Source organism: Pan troglodytes, chromosome 11 (assembly GCF_028858775.2).
Source record: "Pan troglodytes isolate AG18354 chromosome 11, NHGRI_mPanTro3-v2.0_pri, whole genome shotgun sequence".
In the NCBI taxonomy this organism is placed as follows: Eukaryota; Metazoa; Chordata; class Mammalia; order Primates; family Hominidae; genus Pan; species Pan troglodytes.
Genome location: NC_072409.2, coordinates 179,221 through 187,886, shown reverse-complemented (window position 1 = coordinate 187,886; position 8,666 = coordinate 179,221). Strand labels below are relative to the sequence as shown.

The 8,666-nt window shown below is 57.5% G+C and overlaps 1 long non-coding RNA gene across 4 annotated transcripts in view; it reads left to right on the top strand.

Moving 5' to 3' along the window:
- The first annotated feature begins 88 nt into the window (after positions 1 to 88).
- The window catches only part of LOC134807616 (uncharacterized), a 37,563-nt gene continuing 28,985 nt past the window's right edge, over positions 89 to 8,666 (top strand). For 2 of the 4 annotated variants that reach the window (XR_010148517.1, XR_010148515.1), the window contains exons 1-5: positions 90 to 1,028; positions 1,730 to 1,953; positions 2,955 to 4,810; positions 5,512 to 5,735; positions 6,737 to 8,594. This is a non-coding gene — a long non-coding RNA (uncharacterized LOC134807616). Of the gene's footprint in view, positions 1,029 to 1,729; positions 1,954 to 2,954; positions 4,811 to 5,511; positions 5,736 to 6,736; positions 8,595 to 8,666 lie in introns of all 4 variants that reach the window. The other 2 variants (XR_010148518.1, XR_010148516.1) reach the window with 2 other exon arrangements.

Sequence of the window (8,666 nt, the reverse complement as noted above, 5' to 3'; positions counted from 1 at the left end):
AGAGCCAGGAGCAGAAGAGGGGCTGGCTCTCTATACCCGCCTCGCGGGGGGTGCCTCCGCCCCCCGTGATGGGGGTCCTAAGAGCCAGAAGGCTTAGAGGGGCTGGCTCTCTGTACCCGCCTCGCGGGGGGTGCCTCCCCCCCCCGTGATGGGGGTCCTAAGAGCCAGAAGGCTTAGAGGGGCTGGCTCTCAGTCTCCGCCTCGTGGGGGGTGCCTCCCCCCCTGCGATGGGGGTCCTAAGGGCCAGTGGGGGAAGAGGGGCTGGCTCTGAGACCCCGCCTCACTGGAGGTGCCTCCTCCCCCTGCGATGTGGGTCCTAAGAGCCAGGGGGGGGATGAGGGGCTGGCTCTCAGTGCCCGCCTCTCGGGGAGTGCCTCCCCTTCCTGCGATGGGGGTCCTAAGAGCCAGGAGGGGAAGAGGGGCTGGCTTTCAGTCACCACAGCTTGGGGGGCCTTTATGTTCTGGTTTTTCCCAAGAGTCAGCTGATTTGCTTCTTGTACTAGCAGGGCAGTTGCTGCCAAGGCCCTCAAACAGGGGGGCCATCCTTTAGAAACCCTGTCTAGCTGTTTAGAGAGGTAGGCCACCGGCCTCAGCCATGGCCCCACAGTTTGGGTTTAAAGTCCAGCTGCCATCTTTTCTCTGACGCATACAGTGGAAAAGGCTTTGTGAGATCCGCTAGCCCCTGGGCTGGGGCTTTCAGAAGTTTTTCCTTTAAGTCATGAAAGACTTGCTGTTGTTGGAATCCCCATTCCAAAAGTTCCCGGTCCCCGCCCCCTTTGTGACGTCATACAAAGGCGTGGCTAATACTGCAAAGTTGGGCTCCGCAGTCTACAAAACCCCACAGCTCCTAGGAATTCTCTCACCAGCCTTCTGCCCTTAGGCTCCGGAAGATTGCAAATGACCTGCTTTCTTTCGGATCCCGGGCTGCTTTCGGACACCTGTCGAATAGTAAATCCCAAGTAAGCTACCTGCGGTCGTCGGCAGATCTGAGTTTTCTTCTTGGACACCTAATACCCACAGCCCTCCAGGTCGGTCCTAAGGGTCTTAGAATCCTCGATGGGGGTCATAAGCCAGGGGGGGAAGAGGGACTGGCTCTCAGTCCCCGCCTCGCGCGGTGTGCCTCCCCCGTGTGATGGGGATCCTCAGAGTTGGGCGAGGAAGAAGGGCTGGCTCTCAGTCACCGCCTCGCGGGGGGTGCCTCCCCTCCCTGCGATGGGGGTCCTAAGAGCCAGGGGGGAAAGAGCGGCTGGCTCTCAGTCCCCGCCTCGCGGGGGGTGCCTCCCCCCCTGCGATGGGGGTCCTAAGAGAAATGGAGGGAAGAGGGGCTGGCTCTCAGTCCCCGCCACGAGGGGGTGCCTCCCCCCTGCGATGGGGGTCCCAAGAGCCAGGGGGGGAAGAGCGGCTGGCTCTAAGTCCGCGCCTCGCCAGGGGTGCATCCCCCCACTGCGATGGGGGTCCTAAGAGCCAGGGGGGAAGAGGGGCTGGCTCAGTCCCCGCCTCGCGGGGGGTGGCTCGCTCCGCTGAGATGGGCATCCTAAGAGCCAGGGGAGAAAGAGGGGGAGAGGATGATAATTTCAGCATCGCAGGCTGTGTTCACCCAGCCTGTTAAATTGTTATTAGTATCCTGAAAGGGAGAGGATGATATTACTCCCCATAACAGACAGACATGACTCCCCATCGTAGAGCACGAGGTGTACACCCGCCCTGTGATTTTCTTCCTCATATTCAGAGACCGAGAGGTTGATGTCACTCCCAATATCGGAGGAAGTATACAGCCCCGTGTGAGATGTTCCTTAATGATATTCCACGGCGGAGGGGGTGATATGACTACATACATGGCAGAAAGTGGAAACCCCCCAGGGATATTATTCCCACGATCCTGGAGGGAAGAAGATGATGTTACTTTCAATATGACAGAAGGTGGATGAAGTGGTGGACTGCCCCTCCACACCTGTGAGTATTTCTAGTTGGGTGGGACGAGAGACTGAGAAAAGAAATAAGACACAGAGAGAAAGTGTAAAGATACAACAGTGGGTCCAGGGGACCGGCGCTCAGCACACCAAGGACCTGCACCGGCACCAGCCTCTGAGTTCCCTCAGTTTTTATTGATTATGATTTTCATGATTTTAGCAGAAAGGAATGTAGTAGGAGAGCAGGGTGATGATAAGGAGAGAGTCAGCAGAAGACATGTGAGCAAAAGAATCCATGTCATAATTAGGTTCAAGGGAAGGTGCTATGACTGGACGTGCACGTAAGCCAGATTTGTTTCTCTCCACCCAAACATCTCAGTGGAGTAAAGAAGAACAAGGCAGTGTTACTGCAAACATGTCTGGCCTCCCGCCACAGGGCAGCTTTTCTCCTATCTCAGAGTTGAACGAATGTACAATCGGGTTTTACACCGAGACATTCAGTTCCCAGGGGCCAGCAGGAGATAGTGGCCTTCCTCCATCTCAGCTGCAAGAGGCTTTCCTCTTTTACTAATCCACCTCAGCACGGACCCATTACGGGTGTCGGGCTGGGGGACGGTCAGGTCTTTCTCATCCCATGAGGCTATATTTCAGACTATCACATGGGGAGAAAGCTTGGACAATACCCTGCTTTCAAGGGCAGAGGTCCCTGCGGCTTTCCACAGTGCATTGTGTCCCCGGTTTATTGAGACTAGAGAATGGCGATGACTTTTACCAAGTATACTGCTGGTAAACATTTTGTTAACAAGGCACGTCCTGCACAGCCCTACATCCCTTAAACTTTGATTTTATACAACACATGTTTTTGTGAGCTCCAGGTTGGGTCAAAGTGGCTGGGGCCAAGCGGCTAGGGCAAAGCTACAAATTAACAACATCTCAGCAAAGCAATTGTTTAAAGGACAGGTCTTTTTCAAAATGGAGTCTCTTATGTCTCTCCTTTCTACATGGACACAGTGACAGTCTGATCTCTCTCTCTTTTCCCTACAGGTGGACACGCCCCCACTGATACTCCTTCTAATTGCAACGTGGGAGAGGAGGATATGACACGCGATATCGCAGGGAGCAGAAACACCCCTGTGATACTGTTCTTCATATTCAGGGAGGAAGAGGATGATATGACTCCCAATACAGACGGGTGTACACCCTCTGTACACCGAGGGTGTACACCCGTCTGTGAAAGAGTTCGTAATCTCCAGAGGGGGAGATGATATTACTCACAATATGGTAAAGAGGCTGTGAGTCCACGGAGGATCCTCAGAGCCAGCGGGGGAAGAGGGGCTGGCTCTGAGACCCCGCCTCGCTGGGGGTGCCTCCCCTCACTGCGATGGGGGTCCTAAGAGCCAGTGGGGGAAGAGGGGCTGGCTCTGAGACCCCGCCTCGCTGGGGGTGCCTCCCCCCCCTGCGATGGGGGTCCTAAGGGCCAGTGGGGGAAGAGGGGCTGCCTCTGAGACCCCGCCTCACGGGGGGTGCCTCCCCCCCCTGCGATGGGGGTCCTAAGGGCCAGTGGGGGAAGGGGGGCTGGCTCTGAGAACCTGCCTCACGGGGGGTGCCTCCCCCCCGTGATGGGGTTCCTAAGGGCCAGTGGGGGAAGAGGGGCTGGCTCACTGTACCCGCCTTGCGGGGGGTGCCTCCCCCCCTGTGATGGGGGTCCTAAGAGCCAGGAGCAGAAGAGGGGCTGGCTCTCTATACCCGCCTCGCGGGGGGTGCCTCCCCCCCCCGTGATGGGGTTCCTAAGAGCCAGAAGGCTTAGAGGGGCTGGCTCTCTGTACCCGCCTCGCGGGGGGTGCCTCCCTCCCCCCGTGATGGGGGTCCTAAGAGCCAGAAGGCTTAGAGGGGCTGGCTCTCTGTACCCGCCTCGCGGGGGGTGCCTCCCTCCCCCCGTGATGGGGGTCCTAAGAGCCAGAAGGCTTAGAGGGGCTGGCTCTCTGTACCCGCCTCGCGGGGGGTGCCTCCCCCCCCCGTGATGGGGGTCCTAAGAGCCAGAAGGCTTAGAGGGGCTGGCTCTCAGTCTCCGCCTCGTGGGGGGTGCCTCCCCCCCTGCGATGGGGGTCCTAAGGGCCAGTGGGGGAAGAGGGGCTGGCTCTGAGACCCCGCCTCACTGGAGGTGCCTCCTCCCCCTGCGATGTGGGTCCTAAGAGCCAGGGGGGGGATGAGGGGCTGGCTCTCAGTGCCCGCCTCTCGGGGAGTGCCTCCCCTTCCTGCGATGGGGGTCCTAAGAGCCAGGAGGGGAAGAGGGGCTGGCTTTCAGTCACCACAGCTTGGGGGGCCTTTATGTTCTGGTTTTTCCCAAGAGTCAGCTGATTTGCTTCTTGTACTAGCAGGGCAGTTGCTGCCAAGGCCCTCAAACAGGGGGGCCATCCTTTAGAAACCCTGTCTAGCTGTTTAGAGAGGTAGGCCACCGGCCTCAGCCATGGCCCCACAGTTTGGGTTTAAAGTCCAGCTGCCATCTTTTCTCTGACGCATACAGTGGAAAAGGCTTTGTGAGATCCGCTAGCCCCTGGGCTGGGGCTTTCAGAAGTTTTTCCTTTAAGTCATGAAAGACTTGCTGTTGTTGGAATCCCCATTCCAAAAGTTCCCGGTCCCCGCCCCCTTTGTGACGTCATACAAAGGCGTGGCTAATACTGCAAAGTTGGGCTCCGCAGTCTACAAAACCCCACAGCTCCTAGGAATTCTCTCACCAGCCTTCTGCCCTTAGGCTCCGGAAGATTGCAAATGACCTGCTTTCTTTCGGATCCCGGGCTGCTTTCGGACACCTGTCGAATAGTAAATCCCAAGTAAGCTACCTGCGGTCGTCGGCAGATCTGAGTTTTCTTCTTGGACACCTAATACCCACAGCCCTCCAGGTCGGTCCTAAGGGTCTTAGAATCCTCGATGGGGGTCATAAGCCAGGGGGGGAAGAGGGACTGGCTCTCAGTCCCCGCCTCGCGCGGTGTGCCTCCCCCGTGTGATGGGGATCCTCAGAGTTGGGCGAGGAAGAAGGGCTGGCTCTCAGTCACCGCCTCGCGGGGGGTGCCTCCCCTCCCTGCGATGGGGGTCCTAAGAGCCAGGGGGGAAAGAGCGGCTGGCTCTCAGTCCCCGCCTCGCGGGGGGTGCCTCCCCCCCTGCGATGGGGGTCCTAAGAGAAATGGAGGGAAGAGGGGCTGGCTCTCAGTCCCCGCCACGAGGGGGTGCCTCCCCCCTGCGATGGGGGTCCCAAGAGCCAGGGGGGGAAGAGCGGCTGGCTCTAAGTCCGCGCCTCGCCAGGGGTGCATCCCCCCACTGCGATGGGGGTCCTAAGAGCCAGGGGGGAAGAGGGGCTGGCTCAGTCCCCGCCTCGCGGGGGGTGGCTCGCTCCGCTGAGATGGGCATCCTAAGAGCCAGGGGAGAAAGAGGGGGAGAGGATGATAATTTCAGCATCGCAGGCTGTGTTCACCCAGCCTGTTAAATTGTTATTAGTATCCTGAAAGGGAGAGGATGATATTACTCCCCATAACAGACAGACATGACTCCCCATCGTAGAGCACGAGGTGTACACCCGCCCTGTGATTTTCTTCCTCATATTCAGAGACCGAGAGGTTGATGTCACTCCCAATATCGGAGGAAGTATACAGCCCCGTGTGAGATGTTCCTTAATGATATTCCACGGCGGAGGGGGTGATATGACTACATACATGGCAGAAAGTGGAAACCCCCCAGGGATATTATTCCCACGATCCTGGAGGGAAGAAGATGATGTTACTTTCAATATGACAGAAGGTGGATGAAGTGGTGGACTGCCCCTCCACACCTGTGAGTATTTCTAGTTGGGTGGGACGAGAGACTGAGAAAAGAAATAAGACACAGAGAGAAAGTGTAAAGATACAACAGTGGGTCCAGGGGACCGGCGCTCAGCACACCAAGGACCTGCACCGGCACCAGCCTCTGAGTTCCCTCAGTTTTTATTGATTATGATTTTCATGATTTTAGCAGAAAGGAATGTAGTAGGAGAGCAGGGTGATGATAAGGAGAGAGTCAGCAGAAGACATGTGAGCAAAAGAATCCATGTCATAATTAGGTTCAAGGGAAGGTGCTATGACTGGACGTGCACGTAAGCCAGATTTGTTTCTCTCCACCCAAACATCTCAGTGGAGTAAAGAAGAACAAGGCAGTGTTACTGCAAACATGTCTGGCCTCCCGCCACAGGGCAGCTTTTCTCCTATCTCAGAGTTGAACGAATGTACAATCGGGTTTTACACCGAGACATTCAGTTCCCAGGGGCCAGCAGGAGATAGTGGCCTTCCTCCATCTCAGCTGCAAGAGGCTTTCCTCTTTTACTAATCCACCTCAGCACGGACCCATTACGGGTGTCGGGCTGGGGGACGGTCAGGTCTTTCTCATCCCATGAGGCTATATTTCAGACTATCACATGGGGAGAAAGCTTGGACAATACCCTGCTTTCAAGGGCAGAGGTCCCTGCGGCTTTCCACAGTGCATTGTGTCCCCGGTTTATTGAGACTAGAGAATGGCGATGACTTTTACCAAGTATACTGCTGGTAAACATTTTGTTAACAAGGCACGTCCTGCACAGCCCTACATCCCTTAAACTTTGATTTTATACAACACATGTTTTTGTGAGCTCCAGGTTGGGTCAAAGTGGCTGGGGCCAAGCGGCTAGGGCAAAGCTACAAATTAACAACATCTCAGCAAAGCAATTGTTTAAAGGACAGGTCTTTTTCAAAATGGAGTCTCTTATGTCTCTCCTTTCTACATGGACACAGTGACAGTCTGATCTCTCTCTCTTTTCCCTACAGGTGGACACGCCCCCACTGATACTCCTTCTAATTGCAACGTGGGAGAGGAGGATATGACACGCGATATCGCAGGGAGCAGAAACACCCCTGTGATACTGTTCTTCATATTCAGGGAGGAAGAGGATGATATGACTCCCAATACAGACGGGTGTACACCCTCTGTACACCGAGGGTGTACACCCGTCTGTGAAAGAGTTCGTAATCTCCAGAGGGGGAGATGATATTACTCACAATATGGTAAAGAGGCTGTGAGTCCACGGAGGATCCTCAGAGCCAGCGGGGGAAGAGGGGCTGGCTCTGAGACCCCGCCTCGCTGGGGGTGCCTCCCCTCACTGCGATGGGGGTCCTAAGAGCCAGTGGGGGAAGAGGGGCTGGCTCTGAGACCCCGCCTCGCTGGGGGTGCCTCCCCCCCCTGCGATGGGGGTCCTAAGGGCCAGTGGGGGAAGAGGGGCTGCCTCTGAGACCCCGCCTCGCGGGGGGTGCCTCCCCCCCCTGCGATGGGGGTCCTAAGGGCCAGTGGGGGAAGGGGGGCTGGCTCTGAGAACCTGCCTCACGGGGGGTGCCTCCCCCCCCGTGATGGGGTTCCTAAGGGCCAGTGGGGGAAGAGGGGCTGGCTCACTGTACCCGCCTTGCGGGGGGTGCCTCCCCCCCTGTGATGGGGGTCCTAAGAGCCAGGAGCAGAAGAGGGGCTGGCTCTCTATACCCGCCTCGCGGGGGGTGCCTCCCCCCCCCGTGATGGGGTTCCTAAGAGCCAGAAGGCTTAGAGGGGCTGGCTCTCTGTACCCGCCTCGCGGGGGGTGCCTCCCTCCCCCCGTGATGGGGGTCCTAAGAGCCAGAAGGCTTAGAGGGGCTGGCTCTCTGTACCCGCCTCGCGGGGGGTGCCTCCCTCCCCCCGTGATGGGGGTCCTAAGAGCCAGAAGGCTTAGAGGGGCTGGCTCTCTGTACCCGCCTCGCGGGGGGTGCCTCCCCCCCCCGTGATGGGGGTCCTAAGAGCCAGAAGGCTTAGAGGGGCTGGCTCTCAGTCTCCGCCTCGTGGGGGGTGCCTCCCCCCCTGCGATGGGGGTCCTAAGGGCCAGTGGGGGAAGAGGGGCTGGCTCTGAGACCCCGCCTCACTGGAGGTGCCTCCTCCCCCTGCGATGTGGGTCCTAAGAGCCAGGGGGGGGGATGAGGGGCTGGCTCTCAGTGCCCGCCTCTCGGGGAGTGCCTCCCCTTCCTGCGATGGGGGTCCTAAGAGCCAGGAGGGGAAGAGGGGCTGGCTTTCAGTCACCACAGCTTGGGGGGCCTTTATGTTCTGGTTTTTCCCAAGAGTCAGCTGATTTGCTTCTTGTACTAGCAGGGCAGTTGCTGCCAAGGCCCTCAAACAGGGGGGCCATCCTTTAGAAACCCTGTCTAGCTGTTTAGAGAGGTAGGCCACCGGCCTCAGCCATGGCCCCACAGTTTGGGTTTAAAGTCCAGCTGCCATCTTTTCTCTGACGCATACAGTGGAAAAGGCTTTGTGAGATCCGCTAGCCCCTGGGCTGGGGCTTTCAGAAGTTTTTCCTTTAAGTCATGAAAGACTTGCTGTTGTTGGAATCCCCATTCCAAAAGTTCCCGGTCCCCGCCCCCTTTGTGACGTCATACAAAGGCGTGGCTAATACTGCAAAGTTGGGCTCCGCAGTCTACAAAACCCCACAGCTCCTAGGAATTCTCTCACCAGCCTTCTGCCCTTAGGCTCCGGAAGATTGCAAATGACCTGCTTTCTTTCGGATCCCGGGCTGCTTTCGGACACCTGTCGAATAGTAAATCCCAAGTAAGCTACCTGCGGTCGTCGGCAGATCTGAGTTTTCTTCTTGGACACCTAATACCCACAGCCCTCCAGGTCGGTCCTAAGGGTCTTAGAATCCTCGATGGGGGTCATAAGCCAGGGGGGGAAGAGGGACTGGCTCTCAGT